At 44.9% G+C, this 20,901-nt stretch overlaps 1 protein-coding gene across 1 annotated transcript in view; it reads left to right on the top strand.

The window, feature by feature from the left end:
• Positions 1-75: 75 nt before the first annotated feature.
• Positions 76-20,901, top strand: part of Col22a1 (collagen type XXII alpha 1 chain) — a 255,687-nt gene continuing 234,861 nt past the window's right edge. Inside the window, exons 1-2 of the mRNA XM_033759289.1 lie at positions 76-238; positions 1,441-1,526. The gene's annotated coding sequence lies outside the window, so the exon portion shown is untranslated. The remainder of the gene's footprint in view (positions 239-1,440; positions 1,527-20,901) is intronic.

Genomic DNA, 20,901 nt, shown 5'->3' with positions numbered 1-20,901 from the left:
CCCGCCCCCCCGCCCCCCCCCGTCGGTCTCTCTGGTCTGGAGAAAGACTTGTATTTTATTAAGTCCCCATTCAGAGACCGGAAGTGCTAGAATCTGAGGGAAGGGTGGGTGGGTTGCTGGCAGGTGGCCCCCAGGAGGAGGAGGAGGCTGAGGCTGGCATCTTCTCTGGACCATGCTTTCAGCGGCTCTGGGCCCAGAACCGGAGCTCAGCTGGCTTCCCTGAGCGCCTCCCTGCCAGGTAAGGCCTGAGTCCTCTTCTCCATTGCACAGGCTTCCGGAGCCTACTCCCCCTCCTCCTCCCCCAGACCACCCGGGACAGAGGTAGGTGCGAGCTGGGGAGCGTGAGTGCACCTTCCATATGCGGTTCAGTTTCTTGCTAAAGCCCTTTCGGGTTGAGCCAGGTCTGGAGCACCGCTTCTGTGCTCTCCCTGGACCTCATAGGGTCAGGAGCAAAGCCCTGGAACATACCTGCTGGATTCTCATTGAGCAGCGTGGTGTCAAATGCCAGAGCCTGCCTGGGGTGACTGCTCTTAAAGTTGTTGAGATGCACCTGTCTCTCTCACCTTTCCTGTAAGAAAGTTGGAGTGGAATGGGAGAGAAAAATGGGGAGATGGGAAGAATAACCTGCTGCTGGTTTAGAACTGACTGCCTTAGGAGTTTGTTTTCTTGATCTAAATTTAGGTCTCTTTCTTATTTGAGCATTTTTTTCCGTCTCCCAATTCCTCTAGTCCAGGAGGCGTTTTGTCTTTTATTGTTTTTTCTGCATATGATATTCGAGAGCATCCTAGAGTTTCTCGTCCAGTGGATGGAGCATAGGTTGAATTTGATGTGCTGTGGGACAGGGTGCTTTCACGTCCCCCTGGTCAAGGCTGGACTTTGCAGTGACAGGCAGATAGGCTTATCAGTCACATCTGAAAGGGCCCCTGTCCCATACCCTGTCCTGGGCTCCCTGCAGGGTCCCCTGCTCAAACCCTCATTGCATTCCTTGACACCTACCAGACTGGTACTTCTTGTGGAAACAGCTCGTTCTCTCCTCCCACCTGTCTGTCTCTTGTTCACCCTTTGTGCCTTGCAAAATCCTAAAACACTGAAGACCACATCTTCAGACTCCCTGCAGCTTAGTTCATAGAGTTGTTCCAGAAAGTTCTTTTCCAGGGCTTCCGTTTTCTTTGGGGCTCAGTTTGAGGGGTGCACTGCCCTGGGCATATAGTGAGGTGTGGAGGAAGTGTGAGAGATTGGCTGTCAGTCTCCGTGTTCGGTGTTCAGTCTTGGCTTTGTGGCTTTGTCTGGCTGCTCTGAGCCAAATGATTCTACCCAGGGAGTCTCCATTTCCTCATTTGCGAGAGAAAGATGACAGAGCCTCAGATCAGAGGGAGTAACAGGTGGAGTGTCTGGAATGTGGCAGGCTGCAATCTGCTTCAGTTTGCTTCTGTCTCACAGCCTGCTGCCTTCCCCTTCTCACATCTTCTGGTTGCTCTGTGACTGAGCAGCTGAAAGTTGTTATCAGAGCCTGTTGGGCTTCTCAGGTAAGATGTTGGATGTGATGGCGGGGCATGGACTCTCTAAAATGTTTTGAGGGGAAGTGTGCTTGTACCTGTTTTGCTGGAGTTTGTTCAGAATTCCTCTGTCCTGGTTCCATTGTGTAAGATAAAGGCAAATGCACTCAGAGGAGGGAAAGGGGTTAGTCTTGGAAACAGCAGCCACGCCTTGTTTGGGAAAATAAATGGCACCACAAGAGCATTCTGTGGTGTGGGGAGAATACAGCTAGGCTCAGTGGCCTGGGGGCTTGCCCTGAAGAAGAGGCAACTGACCTGCCTTTGGGTCCCAAAAGGTTGAAATTAAGAGGACTAATGGGGCAGTTTCACTGGGCTCCAGATTTTAATTCAGTTCAGAGAGCTGTCCAGAGACGGGAGGGGAATGGACTTGTAGGTAGTGAGTCTCCCACGGAGAGAGTCACTCAGGCAGGCTGCCTGGCCATTTTTCACTGTGTGGATGGAGGGGTCTGAACCTGAGTGCTTGGTCCAGGTGAATGTGTAAGGTCATTTCCTAGCCTGAGGACCTGCTATTCCTTTTGTGCTAAATCCCACCCACACCCGCACCCTCCCCCCTCTATTCTACAGTGGTGCTGCTGCTGGCCCTGATGGGGGGCACCTGGCCTGTGCTTATGGGAGCCAGAACCGTGGGTGACATCTGTGCCACTCATGTTTCAGTTTTGCAAACCAAAATCAGAGAGTTGGAATGCTTCTGTGTGGACAAGCAGAGGGAAGATGGAAGGAAGAGGGTGCAAATATCATTTTCATGTCAACAAGGACCTTTTCTTTGTAGTGGGGAAACATTCCCTCAGAACAGGACAGCCCTTCAAGAGAGGCTAGAATGTGAGAGGGGCTGGCAGGGGAATCTTAGGCCAGGGGAGTCCCTGAGGATTGTTTAGCCAATTCCCTGTTCAAGAAATTGAAGAGGTAGTGGGCCTGGTGGAACATACTTGTGATCTTAGCACACTTGAGGGTTGAGGCAGGAGGATCCCAAGTTTGAGTTCAGCCTGGATAACTTACTGACTTAGGAAGGCACTGCCTCAAAATAAAATGTTATCTAAAAAGGGCTGGAGATGTAGTTTGGTAGAAATACCTTGAATGCATCCCCAGTGTCACCAAGGGAAAGGAAATGAAGACAGTGCCAAATTGCACAGCAAATATAACCCACAGTCTGGTGAGCTGGGAAAAGGGCATTCGCCCATTCTAAAGATGAGGAAAACAGAAGTCTGCAGAATGAGAATGACCTGCCGGGTTTCCATGTAGAGACAGAGGTCTCGGGTCTCATGAAGCCCTGGGACAGAGAGGCTGACCCCTTGGTCTCTCACCCAGCACTGGGCACTGTGTGTGTGTGTGTGTGTGTGTGTGTGTGTGTGTGTGTGTGTTTTGAGGGGTAATAACTGAGGCCAAGAGGGCAGATTGATAAGGGAGCCCCTGTACTTGTCTGCGGTCATCTCAGAGAGGGCTCGTGAAATCATCGAGCAGATAAAATCACGTGAATAAATGAATGACATGGCCTGATCACTCCTCAGCCATATTATTTAGCAAAACCAGTAACTTGCTTTTTGCTCTTAATGATGTGCTTCACGTAATTGAGTCTCTGGGAAGGGGATTTCCGGGTCAGAGGGCACGCGCACTTTAATGGCTGAGCATTTGTGAAAGGCTAAATGCTGGGGTGACATCATGGCACCAAGAGAGGAGAGTCACGACAGATTCCAGGGTGTGGGCCAAAGATGTCCCACCAGAATCCATACAGCACCCTCTGCAGCAAACCCCAGCTGAGGCGTCATTGCCCTCACTGTCCACCTGGCTTCATTTCTATGCTTCTAGTTGCCGGGACTCCCTCCTTCTGGCTGACTCTGGCTATCTTCTGATAGAGATGAGGATATCTTGTGATTTTTGTTTTTAAGTTTGGGTCATAATAAAATTTTGAAAATACGGTAAGAATTGACCCCACCTTTTGGTTAGAGCTGTCTTGAAGGAAGCTCAGATGCAGGTTAAGGGCAGCTGGCTGGGCCTGTCCAGCATCTACATGGCCAGGGGCACAGTCCATTCACAGTGTCCCAAAGACAAGAGAAAGCAAACCATCCACAACAATAAATCAAATGAAATTTCATTTTAAAAAGGTTATGCGACTGCTGTTATGCCTGTCAACTTCAGTTATGATGAATACATTCTAAAACTCTGCGGTACAAAGTCATGACACGATAAGAGAACATTATACTGTATGCTTAACAATCTTAAGCACACAGATCTGATGTAAAAGTTCTTATTGCAATTAACTACAAATAACAGAAACCAGAAATTTCACTGTGATATAGTTTAGGGTGGTCACACAAGGTTTTGCCAAGTAATCAGACCTCTGACAGGCTGTTTGAGGACTCTAGGGCTCGGGCACCTTGTGTGGTCCCCTTACCTTGCAGCTGAGTCCCATTGCCTTCCTTCCAGGCATCTGCAGAGCGATTGCTACCTCCTGACATAACCCCAGGTGCAGTGTTGAATATGTGGTTAAGAGTTCTTCCTTTTATCCGAAGGAAAAGCTCTTTCCCTGCCACTTTTATCTGTCACTTCTAATTCTTTTTGGACATACTTGGCATTAATTAAATCCACTTCCCGTGACATATTTTTAGCCCTGTGAAAAACAAAAATAATGTGTCTTCCAATCCTATCTAAGCATAAACACAGTTGGGATAGGCTGCATCCTAGACTTTTCCCCAGGCCTTACCCAGTCGGGTGGAAGGACACACTGAGGCTTAGGCATAGGAAGACCCCTGGGTGTTAGTGGACAGAACTACTGAGATTTCGATTCATAACTTAACCCAAGGCCCTAGCTTCTTAACATTCCAGGCTTTAAACATAAATATATATAATTCATGTAAGTGAATATGAGATAAATGTGTATAATTTATACAAAGGTAAACATATATAATTCGAGTGAAAAGGCAAATGTGGTAGATCGACATTTTTCTTTTTCAAAAACTATTCCTTGTTACAGAGTTTTATAAAACTCTCTAATGAATGAAAGCTTCTTGTTACTAGTGCAGTAATAACAACCTTCTTCAGTAATATCAGTTTTCCCTCAGTTTAAGCAGTAGGAACATTCTATCAAATGCCCTTTTGCAGTGTCTTCTATTTTCCAAACATGCACATTATTCCATATCCAGCATTTGAAGAATTTGGGAACAATAATAAGCAAGCACTAAAAACATAGTTAGCTGGCTTTTAGGAGACACTCATAAGCCACTGCCCACTGAAATGTTGTATATTGTCATCCTTGATCGAATGCTTTCTTGAGCCTGTTGGGGTGCTGTGCTGCTGTTCCCTGCCACCTCAAGCAGCACAAAGGCAGAAGAAGGCAGGGGTGCTCAGACTTCTGAAAAAATACCTAAATATCTTAACAGTGATGGATCCTGGCTTTGCACCCCACCCACCCACACCTGCCAAGGCCTCTGTCATCAACTGCTGTAACCATCTGTCAGTGTCTGTTTTGTCTATGATTTTTGCATGTCTGAACTCTGAGCCACCAATGTTTGCACAATTCTGGGCACGTTAGGGACTCGGCACATCTTTGTGGTATGAAGCAATTGAAACACGGTAATAAGTACTTCTCAAGGAGCTGAAGCTGCTCTGTAAGTCTTGGCACCCCATAGGTGTCACTCTAATGAAGCTACAACTTAATTTAAACCACAGCTAAATGAGAGGATGACATGCCTTGGGATGGGGGGTTATCTCACTGAGCTGAGTGTGCCTGTTCATGGACTGGGCTCTGCTGTGGTCATGAAGCCAGCCTGGGGCTAAACTTGGCTCTGCTCTTTGCTAGCTGTGTCATGCTCAGAAGCTTTTTGGAGCATCTCTGGATGGGAGCCTAGGGAAAGGTCTTGAGTAACAAGATGAACATCATCCTAGGCCTCTGTATTTCTGGTCAACAAACAAATATGACACTGTTAGGTCCCTCAGGTAGGTTTGCAGCAAAGCATAAGCTCCAGTAGGAAATGGACCAGGTGCAGTACCAAGGCAAAGAGACCAGAGGTGTCATCTGCAAGTCTGGGGAGCTTAGTGGTGAACACAGACCAATAGGTAACTTCTAGTACTGCCTGTGCGGTGCTAAAAGTGGGATCCATGGGAGCCTGAGGAAGAGAGTAGCATCCTCCATACCTGGCAAATCAGGGATAGCCTCACTGAGGAGAAGACAGATTGACTGGGTTTTAAAGGCTGAACAGGAATCTACCTGGCAACTAAAAGACATCAACTCTTGGATGATGGCATAAACAATGTCGAGGAGTTAGGAAAAGAAAGTTAGGGAAAGACTGAGAGCTTTGAGGTTGGAGAATAAGATTCATGAGGTGAGGTGCGAGGCCATGAACCTGGAATAGGTTGTGGGAAGGTTGAGCAAGGTTTGGCTTTTGCTGGAGAATCTCATGAACGGACTGTCTTGTCTGATGATGTTCATGTTCATAGTAAATAAGGCCCTTTGGAAATGCACAGAATATAGTTGTCAGGGGATGTATAATCTGGTACAGAGGTAAGTGCCTCACCCTCTGAAGGCAAGCTGTCCTCAAAGTTGTGTGGAGAGCAGCCTCAGGGCAGAGCAGGGAGCTTGCATTAGAGACCATAGGCTCATCTAAGGTAGGGGCTCCAAATAGCCTGATCACCTGGAGTTGTCTGGTGTGAGACACGTCTGTACCTTGGGGAAGGGGTCTTCTTTGTGTCTGAGCTCAGCTATTGCCCTTTTCCTTAGTAGCCTCATTAGAAACATCCTCCTGTTCCAGTATGCTACAATTCCAAGATTTGTGTAGTATCTTGTAAAGTAGTAAGATCCTGGTCATTGAAGAAATCCAACTTAAGATTAATGCATAAGAGGAATACAGAGGGGATTGCAGCGTGGGCTGATGGAAAGTGGGGAGGGGGGAGGGACCCTATTCTGTCTAATAAAAGTTCTCAGAGTGGAATTATACTATGTTTTAAGAGAGGTCTGTGGGTGTGAATTCAGTCCTGAAAAGGATTCTCCAGTAAGGATAGACACCTTTATTCAAGTGCCTGAGGTTAATCATCTGTCTGCCTGCTCTCTCTCTATTTTTATGGTTGTGTTTCATGACTATCAAGCTCTGCAGGAAAGAATCTCATCTCCTCAAGCAACAGCTGAGGTGAGTCAATGACCCATCTTACAGATGGGGCAGCTGAAACTTGGAGAGACCAGGGCTCATGATCCAAACCAAGATGAGTGTAGTTGTTCACCTTACTGTCTGACCTCACATGAGAGGCACTGTCTGAACCTTCTCATTATTCTTTCTTGGGAAAGGGGAACTCTGCTGGGCAGCACCTCCAAAACTGTGCAGATGCTGGAGCACTATTTATGCACATTGCTTCACCAGAACAGACTCTCTTAAAATACATGAAACAGAAATATCCTTCATGTCCTTAGGATCCTGTAATTGGAGCTGATCTGCTGTGCTATGAACTGAGGCCGTGTGCTAAGGGTGGAGAATTGGGGAGAATTCCACAGTGAGAACTTGGAAGGAGTAGGAATGGGACTGTGACCGTTCCATGATGTTTTCAGAATCTGATAGTGAAGCGCCAGTCACATCCACTTGTGCTGAGAGAGGCCCAGCCTCCAGCCTGTGCTCTATCCTATGGGCCAGGAAAGTATGCAGGGAGTGTGTCTGGGCTAGCTGTGGAAGTTGGCCTTGCAGGAGGAAGTGGAACAGAGGGATTCTAGGACACCATATCTAAGCAGAGTAGGCAAAATTCAGAGAAAAAGAAGATTTGGAGCTGAGTACTTGCAGGGACCAGACAATGCTGAGTCCCCCCAGGAGCGGGATGTCTGCTTACTTATGTACAGCAAGTGCCTGTATCACAGAATTCCAGTGAAAAAGCACTAGATCCAACTGGCTTCTTTGAAAAACGGGGCCAGGAAGATATTTGTCTCGGAAGCCCTGGAAGCCCTAAGTACTTCTGGACTCTGAGTAAGACTGGGTTAAGGTGCACAAGTGATAAGCTTTGTCTTTCTCTCCTCAGTGACTTGTTCCCTTCATGGGTGGCCAATGTCCATGACTACCTCCAAACTCAGCAGTTCAGCAGGCATGCACCTCTTTATTCAAGGTGCTGCTGGAGTCTCTTGTCAAATTCCAGCAATCGGAGAAATGTGGAGTCCAGGCTGTCCCACTTTGTTCCCATGCCAAACCCAGCCAGGAAAGTGTTATACAGTTTTGGGGACCATGTCAGTTGCCAGCACAAGAAAACTTCCAGCAAAAGCAAGAGTAGGGAACATGGAAAGGGATCATTACTAGAAAATCTGCAGCAAGTCCTAGTCTCCTGAGAGCCATGATGGCACAAAGTGAAGTAATTTATTAGACAGAAAAATGAAGATTTTGAGAAGAAACTGAGCTTTGGGCTTGATCAGTGGTGCTCTGGGTGGCAAAGACAAAAGCCCCTGAGCTTGCCACACCTTTCTTCAGTGCATCAGAAGAAACAAATGTAACAGATGACTCAGGGCAGAGAGTTCAATACACTAGGAGAATCACAAATGTAAAAGGTCACTCAAAGGGCAGTGATGGTAAAAATGCTAGAACAATGAGGAACTATGCAGATGAAGGTTTAGTTCCTCCCAGGATGTCTTCAGCTAGTGTAATCTTGGTGTAATCTTCAGGTGTAATCTTGCCCTGCAGCATCACAGCATCATCGGACCATTAAGGTTTTAGCTGTGACCACCCAGAGGCCAAAATGGAGTTATGTCTCAACATGCCATTGCTGGCCTGTAGCTAGGAGAACTAGACCTAATCATAATTTTATTTATTTATTTATTTATTTTTGGTACCAGGGATTAAACTTGGGTCCTTGCACTTGCAAGACAGGCCACCGAACCACTGAGCTAAATCCCCGGCCCTCTAATCATAATTTTAGTTGTGAAATTGTGAAATGATTTTTCCCCAAAATTATATAGAATTGCTCCAACAAGCAAGGAATGGATTCTACTGCCCAAGGGAGGGAGACTCGGAAGACAAAGACGACCAGGCAGGAGACAGTGATGGGCATGCAGGAACTAAGAGGACTGCTGAATAACAGTGGCCTTGGCACACTCCACTTGTGTAACACACACAGTTCATGGTGTTGGTCCTTTTCTCCTAACTCCATTTAATGCCCATGTGCTAGACACAACACCTTTCAACTCAACGAAGCCTGATTCAACATTTATTAGTATCTTGGTATCATCCTAGCAGCACCACTCAATCCACTGCCATTCTGGTTTAGCTTTATTCCTTTCAGAGGGCGCTGGTCATCCCTGGCACTGGGCGGTCCAGAGTGTGGGTGCCACCGGTTGATCTGCCACTTACTAACTGGCTGATCTTGAGAAATGTCTTGGCCTCAGGCTTCCCATTTGTGGGAGAGCCAGTGACCCTGCACACAACAGGCTTTGGTGGGGAGTCCATGTAACTGAGCAGGTCAGCATGGTGGGCAATGACCTGCTGCAGGGTTGGTGCTCAATGAATCTTACTGAATTTAGGGTAAAGAGTTCTCACTCTGAATCCCACCAAGCTGGGGTGGGTAGGGAGGGAATATGTTTCCTATTCACCTATCAGTCTTGTCTTTGTGATTTGGGGGTGATTAGTAGAAATCATGTTAATAGGACCACTGTGATCACCTGCAGCTTAGCAGCATGTGAGAGTGAGACAGGTATGTTTCCCTAATGTCTGCTTTCGACCATGTGGGTCAAAACATTGTTTCCTGAGCTTTAACCAACCTATACCACATCCTAGACTTTCTGTTCACTTCCAAGAACAGCAAAGACTAGCCAATCAGGTCCAATATAATAATTTAATCCTATATTCCCTGTAAAGCTCTCTGCCCTTCCATCATAGTCAATGCTAGACCATTGTCCTAGGGAGCCATGGGTGGGTAGGGGTGGATAGCTATTGCTTCCTTGTTCTTTTTTCTTTGAGGGTTGGAGTGAAGAAAGAGGAGGAATGAGGGGCAATTTTGAGACTGAGCTAGTAGCTCTCCTGCAGCTGACTGCCACCATACTTTATTCTGCTTCAGACAACTGAGAAGTGGCTTCCTCCTGGAAGCCTTCTCATCTTACAGCCCTCTCCCTAAGGACCTCTTCTAGTAGGAACTTTTCTTGTCTCTTCTCTGTCTTTCCCAACAGCACCCTTCAGGCTTCCTGCAGTACAAGTCTCCTTGTTATGCAGACAATTACCTTGGTTGGGTAATCACTGGAGCCAACCTTTCTTCTGAGGACTCCCTTTGATTCATTGAAACTTCCCTCCCTTGTCCCATGGAATCCTGCATGCACCTAAAGCCAATACCATGTGGATGATGCCAAGGTCTGCCACCAACTGGAGCAGTAGCCAGGCTTCCTTCTCACTTGGCTGTAGGGTTTGAGTTGCTGAATTGCTGAGCACTATTTACCCAGTCAATGAACAAATTCTCTAGGACACTACTATTCTAGAACATGGTGGCTGGGATGCTTTTCTCCAAACAAAGTCTTTCTCCTTTGTAGTTTTGAGGCTTCTAAGGATGGAGTTCTGCTCATTCTTGTGATGTCCTCAGGCCATCTTTTCTATTGTCCTGCTTTTTCTTGGCAACCAAATTCTCAGCTCCATCTTTGCAATTTGCCACTTTACAGGAGCTTTTTTTTTCTGATCAAACTCAAATCATTTAAAATCATTATGATTGGCTCTTTGCTTTTGATTTTTAACATAGATCTGTCTAAAAGCCCCCGGCAATAGCCAAATCACTGCCTCAACATTAGAGTGCCTGGAAATGTTGTCCACTAAATTAAATAGTCCTTTATTGCCCCTAATCTGAGTCTCAGACAACATCTCTGTACAAGAGCAGAATGCAGACAAATTTTCTGCCATGGCATAACACACATGGTCTGGTATCTAACAGTTGATGCAGTCTTTATTCCTAACTGAAATTTCCTGAGCATTCCAATCTTCTTAGCTCCAACCAGAATCTCGATCAAGTTTACCTTACAACATTCTAGGGACGTGTCTTTAGCCAGCATCTCCAAACTTTTTTACTCTTTCCACAAGCCAGTTCTGAAGGCCCTAATCCATGTGGTCAGGTACCATCACAGGAATGACCCCATTCCTGGTACCAGAATATGTTTTAGTTACTTTTATCATTGCCGAGACAAAATACTGGACACTTAAAAGTTAAGGAGCAAAGGTATATTTCAGCTAACAATTCGTAGAATGTTCATTCCACAGTCAGCTGGTTCCAAAGTAGGGCAGTATCACAGAGGGGCATTGTAGAGGGCATTGTACAGTCCATGGCATGGAAAACAAAAGACAGTGAGCAGCAACCCACTCTTTCCCTTTTATCCCATCCAGGCTTCAAGACTTTTGGGTGGGGCCACCCACAAGGAAAGGTGATTTTAGGCCTTCCTTTTCTACACGAAGAACTATGCTAGAACAATCAGCAGACTAATTTAGTACTTCTCAACCTTAATCACAGAGTCACACATCCTATGTCCAGCTAGCTCTGAAAAGCCTCACTTATGAGTGTATGAGGCTTTGAGGGGCACATTCAGATACAAGCCATAACACCGTGTCACCTCTTTGATCCTGGTATTGCACCTTTGTGGACAGAATTTCCTAAGTCACATCAGTCAGATACCACCCCCATATCTGGAGACTCCAAGGACCTTCTAATCAAAATCTGAACACTTGCTCTGGGTCGCTGCACAAGTCTCTGGGCTTTCTTTGTTAAAAGTTTTCCTCATCCTTTATCCTCTCCTCAAAAAGTCTTGTGCTTCTGCTCACTGAGTGAGCTGTAAAAGATGGGAGGTAGGCTGTTCCAGTGAAGCAGCCTTTGCCCTCTGGCTTACTCACCTCCAGCCCTTCTAGGCTGTCCTCTTCCTCTTCAGGAAGCCTTTCCTGACCTTAATGACCTGAGTTAGATGCTTGTGCTTCCAACTTCCATGTATCTGCCTTCCCCTCTTTTAGAGCACTGAGCATGTAGACATATAAATATCTCTTTGTTTGTCTGTCTCCTTAACTTGGCTGCAAGTTCTGTAGACACTGAGTAGTGTAAAGTGCTGAATGTGCATTTAGAGCATGATTAGATTAGAAGCTAAAACAATGGAGTACCTGGTACCCTGAATGGGCAACATCAGCTGAGGTTTCAGGAGCCCTGTCTTTCACAGGGTAGACAACTGGGACAATGATGGTGACATTTACTGTATTAAAATTACCACATCCACTATCTTATGTAATCTGCTCCACAGATCCCTGAAATAGGGGGTCGAGTTCTAATTTATAGGGGAGCAACTTAAATATTTGAAAATAATAAAAAAAGAGCATGCCCTGAGTATTCTTCATAACCAGGTATATTCTAAGCTTCCTACTCATTTGATTAAATCTAGAAAGCCTGTGAGGTAAGTATCTCATTCCCACTTTGTGTATGAGAGTGCTGAGGTCCAGAAAAGCTAAGGACTTTATCTAGCTTGCACAGCTGGTTCACGGAAGCTGAGAATTGGAAGCCAGGGATCCACAAAGCTTCATCATTGTGCTCACTGCTCCAAGAAAAGTCAAACAGTGACTAGTATCTAGCCTGATCTAGGCAGTATCTAGCCTGATGTGGATAAAGTCCCCAGTTTGTATGTATTGAACAGAGAAGACACACAAGTGGAATTTCAGATCTTACATGCTGGATCCCTAGTTAGTCTATTGGCACTCAGGCAGTCCTGTTGGCTCAGGAGCCACCTGGCCCTCTCTTTCCCTCTGTGATCAGCAAGTGCAGTTTGTACCACGGACAGATCAGCAGGGTCTTGCCACAGAATTGAAGCTAGACTTGTGATAGAGAAAAAAGACTAAACTCGATGGCTTGGCTCTGGCCATATCACACAGATTCCTGCCCAGAACACAGCCCATAATCCAGTAGCAAGTACCCAGCCCCCACCCTCTACTGATAAAGCCCAAGGCAGGCAGAGCTCAGATTCTACCTAGGCTGATCCCTACCAGTGTACCCAGTCTCATTTTCTCTCTCTAAATTGCTTTCTGCTCAGCATTGGTCTTCACCCTCCCCTGGGTCCCTGAATAAGGAATGCTGGTTACTATGGTAATGGGCTGGCTACTGAAGGAACTTAGCTCAGTAAATTAATTGCTGGACTTCTTGGGGACTAATGGCAGATTTCTGCCTCCCAGAGATTGGGGTGTGGCTTACGTCATGCCAGCTTGGCAGTTAACCTCTGGAAATAGCTCAGGGCTGGGTGAAAGGATATGGTTTAGTGGTGTCCCTGGCTGTGACCTGAGGAGGGTTAGGCAGCATGGAGGAGACTTGGTATCAAAAATTGTGTTTCCTGAGCACACTCAGGGGCCAGATCCCTGCTCCATGCTTTGCAAAAGTTATTTCCTGTAACTCTCACACACAGCACCTCCCACGGGCCCCTTACTTGGAGGACCACCAGAACTGCTGATTCAGTCATGGAGGAGCACAGCTGGGATCCAACACCAGGCTGCCTCTCTTGGTGGATGTTTTGCTAATGAGTGCCCCATTACTCCTGGGTGGAAGGCCATTCTCTTCTCTAAATCTCTTCTGGAAGATAGAAGCAGAGGGAATGCATCCTAACTCATTCTGTAAAGCCAGCATCACTCTAGCACCTAAACCAGACAGAAATTTCACAAACAGAGAACTTCCAATCAATACGTCTCATGAACTTAGAAGTAAAAATCTTCAGCAAAATACTAGCAAATTAAATCCAACAATATTTAGAAAGAATTTGACACCACAGCCGGGTGGGACATAGCCCAGGGATGTAAGGTTGGGTGACCACCCCAGAATCAATTTCTAGAAAGCTATACATGGGCAGACCGAGAATGTTGTTCTGCCCTCTGTGGGTTTTGACTAGAAGGAAGGCTCTCTCTCAGTTCCTGGCCTTTCACTTTTGAAACCCTGGTCCTTTCTCCTGGAAACTGAGTGGAGCACTGCTTTGTTGGTGATTAGATCCTTTGCTTATCATCTCCTGTTTCTGCACTTAACACCTAAGTACTGCTCTCAGTAGATCCTGCCATGAAGAAAGCCAGGATGCTGACATGGGCCTGGATGCACAAAGGGCTGAGTCCTGGCTTCTTGGTGTTTGGCCTTGGGAAGACTCTAGAAGTCCTTTGTCTAGTTTCTGACTCAACAAGGTGTGGCTAATAGCACCTACCATTTAAATTAGATGGATTTTGATATCTACAATATTCATAATGGGTCTTAGCACTTAGTAAAAGTTCCTGGTACATGGTATGTGTTAATGGCTGGCTAGTGGTGGGCAAAATATGCACTTCGGTGTTATTGAGACATGGTGATGCTAAGTCCAGCTAAGTCATTACTTGTGGCGTGCTGTTCATTTAGAGAAGTTGTCTGTACTCCCAGGTCTCCTGGTCATCATGGTTATAGCAGGGTGATAGTTCTGACTTGCAGAATTTCTGTGATCTTAGAGTGTGTGCAACACAAGGCCCTCACAGGATACACATAATCATGCATCTTTCCCTAGCCCTTGCCCTGGAGAACCTGGAATCCAGAGTACAGCCCTGTCTCAGGAGATACTCGTGGGCCTCTGGTTGAACATAGTTCGACCCTATTCTGGAGCTTTGTTCAGCACGATTTTGCCCTGCAGGGCTGGCCATCAGGAAGTAGTGTGCTCTGAGACTGAGATGGGAGGCCCACTCCACGGGATTATTGTGAAGATAGAGATGTTGAATGTCTACACTATGCAAACTTTTGGCTTGCCTGTGCTCTCTTGAGCAAAGAGGAATTCCCTTAGGCCACACATAAAATGTTTAGTACAGTTAATGTATGTATGAAACAAACTTTATTTTAAAATATTTTCATTATAACATTAAAATAAAATAACACAATAAACCCAAGTTTCATAAATAAATACGAAGACTTATACTTAATAATAATCCATGTCTGGCTTCAGAGGCACACACAGGTATGGGTAATTAAAGTTCTATTACTGGTAATGGCTGAGTTTTATCAGACAAACCCCTCAAGTGCAGGTAATGTCTGACACACATTGGTTTCTATTCTCTAAGAAGGCTTAGAGCCTTCTCTTTGGCACCTATGCAGTCCATACTTTAGCACTGCCTGCCACTTAGTCAACAATGAAAAATATTCCTAAAAGCACACTATAATGTAGAAAGTTTATGATTTTCTAGGGCTGCATTACTAGCTGTCCAGGGCTGCGTACCACTCGTAGGCTACAGGTTGCCATGCTTGGTCCACGTCACAGACTACACCACTTCCAGGCATAGTGAGCATGCTGTGGATGTCAGGCAGGCTGGAAAGAGTCAGTTCTAGGCTTTAATCCAGCTCTGGCTCAGGTAAGTGACCTCAGGAGTGACTGAGGCTTTGAATTAAGGGCTTTGCATGCAATTTTATTACATATGATACTCCTCTTTTGAGAAGAGATCTTTTTTTTTTTTTTTAATATATACTGGGGATTGAGCCCAGGTCCTTCACACTGAGCTACATCCCTACCACATCTTATTTTTTCTTTTGAGGCAGGACCTCACTCACTTGTTAAGTTGCTGAAACTGGCAGAGTTGCCCAAGCTGGACTGAAACTGGCAGAGTTCCTGTCTCAACCACCCAGAGTGCTGAGATTACAGGTGTACACTGCCTTGCCCAACTCCATTGCCTCCACTTTATAGGTGAGAACACAGAGGCATGGAGTGGTTAAGTGAGTCCAGGGCCAGAGGCTAGCCAAAGATTTGTACCCTCAAGTCCTCAGGTTGAGAAGTCCTGCTCCTGACTCCAGGGATCTCTACCCCCCTGTCCACCTATGGAGCGCCATGGGTGCTGTAGCGCCCCTGGTGGTGTTGAAGGGTGGTGGAAGCACATGGCTCAGGGAGAATCCTTTCTTTTTTTTCCTCATTGAGTTTATTGGTACATTCTAGGTATACAGTACAGTTACATTCATCATTGGGATCTTGTACATTTACATGACAGGTCTTGGTTCTCATTTTTTCCCCTTGTCCCTGCCCTCCCTTCAGCCCCTCCTACCCTCCCCATTTACACTTTATTTCCATTTTCTCCTATTTTTTTCTTTTCCCTTATTACCTTTCCCCTATACCCTTTCCACTTTCCCTACACCTTTAGCCCTTTTCTTCCTATTTCTCATGGTAAATTATCTCATTTGGATCTTATGTACTATTATAGTTTATTTCATTGTCTTCTGGGCTTCTAGAAGACACCCACAGGACTTAGCTCATCTCTAGTCAGGATTGGCCAGTCATGTCTTTCTGGGCCACTTTCTCTTGCTCTGAATTGCTGTCCTCCTTTCACTTAGAAAGTCTTTTTTAGTGACTTTTTTTCAGCTTTAATTGAGTTTATTGGTACATTTTAGGGATACAGTACAATCACATTCATTGTTGGGATCTTGTACCTCTACATGACAGGTCTTGGTTCTCATTTTTTCCCCTTGTCCCCGCACTCCCTTCACCCCCTCCTCCCTTCTGCATCTACAACCACTTTATTTCCATCTTTTCATTATCTCACATTTTTTTCTTTTCCCTTTTTACCCTTCCCCTACCCATCCCACCTTCCCTACACCTTTAGCTCCTTTCTTCCCATTTCTCAATGTCAGTAATCTTATTAGGATCTTCTGTATTATTGCAGATTATTCACACCAGAGAAACTATTAGGTATTTACACATGTGTGCCTTATTTATTTCACTTAGGAGTATATCTTTAATATGTATCCATTTTCCTATGTTTAGTGACTTTTGACCTGCCCAGGAAACCTAGGTTATTTTTACATATTTTACTATAACCTGATTATCAATCTTAATTTCACCTGCAACTAGTTTTTACTTGCGATGTAACAAGATCTTATTTAGAAGGAGTGGGATACAAACATGTATTTTTCTTGTGGTTTGATAGTAGATATATATACAGACATAGGATGTGACTGAAACACACTGGGACTGTTTAAATTTTTAAAGATGTATTACAGTAAAAGATATATTGCCATTAACCCCCTCAGAATACTTCTCCTAGCTTTGAACGTATTCATCCTGTCATTCTTGTTACTTCGTGAAGGAGTTGTGGCAGTCTTCTCTCATGAGTGTTTTTTACTTTTATTTATTTATTTATTTGTGGTTGTCTCTTTGTGTCCTGAATCAGTTTAAAAGATTTATGGCAATTTCTTTGAAACACAAACATTGTAATGTGTCGTCATCTACCTAATTTACCAGATCTGGCACTATAGAAATTTTGACTTCTCTTGAAGTCAAAATGACCAATGAAAGGTAAATGTTTTGAATTGATTCTGGACACTGAGGCAGCCGAGACAGTGCAGCGCAAGCGGACTTCCAGAACTGATTTAGACAAGAATGATGGGTTGGGTGTGTTTGAAGAGAGGGGGACTATTTTTGAGGGATATTAGTGACAATTTGTCTTTTACTGTAATACATTTTTCAAATTTAAACATGCGCTGTGCTTTTTCAGCATATCGTATATGTAAATTTCCATTTCAACTATTTTATGTACAATTCCATGGTATTAATTACATCCACACATTGTACAGCCATGACCCCGACTGGTATCAATTCCTAGAACATTTTCATTGCCCCAGGTAGAAAGCGGGCCAGTCACTAAGCAATGGCATGAGCTGACTTCCCATTTATCCATATCTTTCATTTCAGCACTTTTTTGAAGTTTTCAGGATACCAGCCTTTTAACTCCTTTGTTTGATTTATTCCTAATTATTGTATCCTTTTTTGATGCCATCATAAATGGAATTTAAAAGAATCTTTTCAGATCATTTATTCCTGGTGTACAGAACTGCAGTCGAGTGTTGAGTCCTGATTTTGTATCTTTTAACTTTGAAGAATTTGTTTATGTGTTCTAACAGTTTTCGTGGGTTCTTTGGGTTGTGTGCATATAAGATATGGCATGTTCAGATACAGATCACTTTACTTCTTCTTTCCAGATTGGCTGCCTGTATTTTTTCCCTTGTGCAATGCTCTGTCAAAACACTATGTTGAATGGAGTGGTGAGAGCAGATGTCCTTGCCTTCTTAACCTTAGAGGAAAGGCTTTCCATGTCTTACTGCTGAGTGTGATGCCAACTGTTGGTGTTCAGATCTGCCCTTTATAATGCCAAAGAAGTTCCCTTATAGTCATAGTTTATGAAATTTTTAAAAATCCTAATAGCGTGTTGGTTCCTGTCAAATGCTTGTTACCTATCAGTTAGGATCACTTTTTTTTTGGTGTTCTTGTCCTTGTTGCTGTTCTTCCTACTCCTTCTCCTCCCCCTCCTCTTCCTCCTCCCTTTCCTCCTCCCCCTCCTCTTCTTTTTCTTCTTCCTCTTCCTATGGACATGGTTCATGGCATCAATTAAGTTTTGTGTGTTGATTTGTCCTTGCATTTCTGAGACAAATCCCACTTCATCACAGTGTCTATTACCTTTAATATGCTGCTCAATTTGCCTCATTCATCTTTTGCTAGGTAGTTTTGTGTGTATGCCTGGAAGGGTTATTTGTAGTTTTCTCTCTTTTTGTATATTGGGGAAGACATACAACATTTCTTCTGACATTTTTCAGAATACAACATGAATAATGCCCAGCTCCTGTAATCAAAGAATTATAAAATGTATTAATAAACAAGGATAGATGTTAGCATTTTCTCCTCCCTGCTGGAATCCTTCTTATTTTTCAAAAAGTGATGGATCATAAATTGATCTTAATGTTTGGATTTGCTATATCCATAGAGATCATAGAAAAGGAATAGTTTCTGCCCCAAAGATGCCTGGGTTCAAATCTCAGTCCCTCCTCTAACCTGCAGAAAGACAGGTCTTCTCCTTCTCAATCCCTCCCTTCCTCAATTGGAAATTGATCAGAAACTGCAGGGTACACTCTAGTTAGTCATTTACTTTCATAGCTGTCTGATGATGTCGGTGTTCATCTACTGAGTGACTCCCAGTTCCCAGAAGATGATAACAACATGAAGTGCTGGCCGTTCACTGTTCACTAGTAAATCTAATATATACTGAGGCACTGCTACGTGTTAAGACCTCTTCTAGTTGCTGGACACCAGCATGAACAAGACTAGCAAGTCCTGCATTCACTGCACGATGAGAGGGCTGTGTAGCCAGCTCTGCTGGGGTCAGATTCTGTGTCCCTTCTCCCCCTTGGCCCCCTGATCCCTGAACCTGCAGCTCTCACTGTTCCTATATGCTCCATTCAGGGCAGTCTTTCTCCTTCTTCCTGGGGCTGCTTCCTGCTCTCCGTCTCTTTCATATTGTCACACAGGCCCTTGTTGACTCCATGTTCTTGTGAGGAAGTGACCTTTGGTGCCTTACTGGGAGGAGCTGCTGGAGATCAGATTAAAGAATTAGTATGCCCGCCCCCGAAAGGCACCACATACCTGACCTATACATGGATGCTCCTATGGGCCCTGCTCTGCTTTCCTACTGGAGCCTCATAGATTCCATTGCCTATGAAGTTGTTGCCTGCCCTGTGTTCTGCCTAAGTCCTACTCAGCCATCTAAAGCACATGTGGGAGAACCTGGGAAGTGTGACTTTCCCTGAAATGGTGAGATAACATAGACCCCTGCACTTCTTTCCTCTACTGCTCACTTGATTCTGCCTTGCCCTAATGCACGTGTTCCTAAATGTAGGAGTCAGCAAGGCCTGTCCAGGCTGGGCTCTTTCATTTACCTACGTGTCCTTGGCACCTGGCATGGCGAAGGGAAACTGGTGAATATTTGTTAAATGGTTGTAAATTCTGTAAATTATTTTCCCTGTCTAGAACCTTGGCTTTAATAATGACAAGTACTTTTTGAAAATGGATAGGGGGAAAACTACTTAGCCCATTTTTTGGAAGCATGTAATATTCCTCACTATTAGTGACAAACTTATAGGTGACCTTTATTCCTGGCAGAAAAAAATCAAGGTGGGCACTGCTAGGTCTGCACAGAATAGAGACAGGCACATACATAGAGAGTTCTATGCCCAGGTCAGTGGTCCAGATTCTGAGTTCAGTATTCCCTGTGGAAATTGAGTTATCAGCATTCCTCTGCTGTTTTTCTTTCCCTCCCCTCAAATATGAGCATTAACTGAGCACCTTCTCTGGGTTGGGTTTTGTGCTGGCCCCTGGGGATACAGAAGCCATTTGGATTTAGTCCTTGCCCACAAAGAGCCGCAGGCATCAAAAGAGAAATAGTCCTGGGTAGGTGACTGCAGCATGCATAATATGTACTATGACCTGCCCCATGGGAACAAATATTTAAAGTTCAAGTAGGGATGTGACTCCATTGCATCAGCCACTCCTTCCTCAGGGAGGCACAGAAGGATCAGAGGAGAGAAAGGGGGATGAGGAATAGTTTTTCTCTTGACGTATGTCCAGATGTAAGCCTGCATCCTTGAAGAAAACACCAGAAATGTAACACCAGATGGAGAAAGAGATGAGATTCTCTCTGCAGAATTTGGATGATACATGAATCCTGAAAGGGAAGACAAAGGTCACATTTGGACTTTGTTAGGCATCGGTATAAAAATCCAGCTAAGAGTGCATCTGTTTGGTAAAGTGAATCTAAAAGGCAATATCATTCATATACAGTGGCATTTGATAAATGTAAAGAGTAGGAGGAATTTAGAGGCTTAAGGCTCTGGCTTGCTAAGCAGGGGGATTCTCTAGCCTGGCTCCCCAGAAGTAAGTGGTTGCATGTACAGCAGAGGTACCTGGACTCCATGTAGAAATGGGCTGGTTCTCCTGGAGTAATGCATCTTGTGGCCACAGGGCATTTGAGCCTGGCTCCTCCATCTCTAGTGGTGTGGCCCAGGGAAAGTCGCCTTTCCTGGGGAGATCAATTATTTACCAACTGCACAATAGGGATGACCTTGGCCACCCACAGGGAGGTGTGAGAACTGGTTGAATGTAGACAGGCTCAGCCATCCGGAGGCCAACTTGGGGTCCATCATCTCAGGATGGGACTGCAATCCACACAGAACACAGTCTATGTCCAGATGAAATTCTGCATGGCTGGAGAGTGGGTGTTGCTTGAGATCCAGTGGGCAGAAGAGACAGGGCTTCATGGTCAAGGAGCCTGGATAGCTTAGGTTTTCAGATGTGCTCTCAGCTTGCTCCCTTCCTGTTTCTGAGTGTGCACATATGTGATGAGTGTGGGAAGAAAACCCAAGAGATTGGTTCACCTGTGTTTGTCTTTGGGCTCAGGCTTGTGGATGTTTTTGTCACAGCTAATCTAAGTTTTTGGAGGTTGTTTTCCTGATTTGCTGGGACACTTTAAATTGCATTAAGTTGTCATTGATGAAAAGACCAAAAGTCAACATTATTTGGAAAAGTGGAAAAAGAGAAACCACATACATCTTCACACACACACACACACACACACACACACACACACACACACACAGT

This window comes from Fukomys damarensis, unplaced genomic scaffold, assembly GCF_012274545.1.
Source record: "Fukomys damarensis isolate Sample0158 unplaced genomic scaffold, DMR_v1.0_HiC HiC_scaffold_5, whole genome shotgun sequence".
Classification (NCBI taxonomy): domain Eukaryota; kingdom Metazoa; phylum Chordata; class Mammalia; order Rodentia; family Bathyergidae; genus Fukomys; species Fukomys damarensis.
Note: the sequence above shows the minus strand (reverse complement) of the source record. Positions and strands in the feature narration are given on the sequence as shown.